General features: G+C 46.5%; 1 non-coding gene across 1 annotated transcript; it reads left to right on the top strand.

The window, feature by feature from the left end:
- The first annotated feature begins 949 nt into the window (after window positions 1–949).
- Window positions 950–1,033, top strand: Trnas-gga (transfer RNA serine (anticodon GGA)). Its single transcript is given in 2 exon segments — window positions 950–989; window positions 999–1,033. It is a non-coding gene; the product is annotated as a tRNA-Ser (tRNA).
- The last annotated feature ends 566 nt before the right edge of the window (window positions 1,034–1,599 follow it).

Raw genomic sequence — 1,599 nt, 5'->3', positions numbered from 1 at the left:
GTTGCAGGCCCTCAACTGGCTTTCTCGTAATCAGCACACAGCCGTCATTGTCGTTGAGGCAGAACCAGCTTTCATCAAAAAACACAACGCACCTACACTCTGTCCTCCAATGAGCTCTCTCTTGACATCACGTAAGTTGCAGATGGCGGTTGTTTGGGTTCAGTGAGATGTACACTACAGTGCATCTGTCTCGGAGTTGTCCTCGAGGTATCCGATTTGTTACAGTTCGTTGTGTCACTGTGGTGTCCACTGCAGCTCTAGCTGCTGCTGCAGACGCAGAGCGTTGTGCCACGGGTATACGTCGAAGACGACGGTCTTCCCTCTCGGCAGTGCCACTCGACCGTCCGGAGCCCGGGATTGTTGCGACTGTGCATTCTCGTGACCACCGCTACCAGTAATCATATACAGCAGCTACATTCCTGCCAAGTCTTTCTGCAATAACGCAGAAGGAACATCCAGCTTCTCATAGCCGTATTACACGACCTCATTCAAACTCAGTGAGGTGTTGAGAACGGTGTCTGTGTCACCTTAAAGACATTCTTGACTAACATTAACTCACCATGTCCAATCTCAAAGCTAACTAACACTCAAGACCGTTACAGCGTGTATTATAGCAAACCTGATTTGCATCTTCGTAGTGGCGCTACGGGCGCCGCTCTTCAGCGACTGGCGCGAAATTTGAAAAAAATATCATATTTCAGTCGTAGAAACTCGCCTACCAACATTCGATTATGTCGGACAACGCCATATTAGTGCTGTGATCTTTTTTCGTCAGTGTATTTATTCTGTTATCCAAGGTTTCTTTCCAATTCCTTCCTTGAGCGTATAATTTTCTGTCGAGTTTTCATTATTTCCCTTTTTACAGATGTCCTTTCTTTTTCAGCTGAAGTGCCTTCTGTATATTTGTTATCGCAGCATATACAACGGTTCCTCAGTACTTCAGAAGCCGGCCAGAGTGGCCGAGCGGTTCTAGGCGCTACAGTCTGGAACCAAGCGACCGCTGCGGTCGCAGGTTCGAATCCTGCCTCTGGCATGGATGTGTGTGATGTCCTTAGGTTAGTTAGGTTTAAGTAGTTCTACGTTCTAGGGGACTGATAACCTCAGCAGTTAAGTCCCATAGTGCTCAGAGCCATTTGAGCCAAGTACTTCAGAACCCCTCTTCTATACACATTGGTTTCTCTTGACAGCTCTCTTAAACTTAGAAAGTTCCCTGTTGAATAGGCAATTTCAGTTTTCATTGATTCGGTACCAAGGATCAACAGCGTGCACTTTGGTTATCTTGTGTAGTGTTCGAAGCTTATTTTACGGGAAGTAACGTGTTTGGTTTCCGCTTCAGCGCACCAGTTACGTCGCTGCCCGCCGAATGGTGACGCCTTGTTTGAGATTTCAATAAGGCTGTCTTGTGCTGGTCGGCGTGCAGGTGAGAGGCGCTGGGTTGAATGCAGTTGGTCGCTGCGTTTGCTGCTTGATGAAATAGTTCATATAACGGGAACTGGCGGTAGGCATCGGCTATCTGCAAAATTATTTCGTTAAGCCTTTATGACATATTTACATTTCACCTTTAAATTTTTTTCTGACTCATGTTGCAAAGTCGCTATG

Source organism: Schistocerca nitens, chromosome 8, assembly GCF_023898315.1.
Source record: "Schistocerca nitens isolate TAMUIC-IGC-003100 chromosome 8, iqSchNite1.1, whole genome shotgun sequence".
Lineage (NCBI taxonomy): Eukaryota > Metazoa > Arthropoda > Insecta > Orthoptera > Acrididae > Schistocerca > Schistocerca nitens.
Note: the sequence above shows the minus strand (reverse complement) of the source record. Positions and strands in the feature narration are given on the sequence as shown.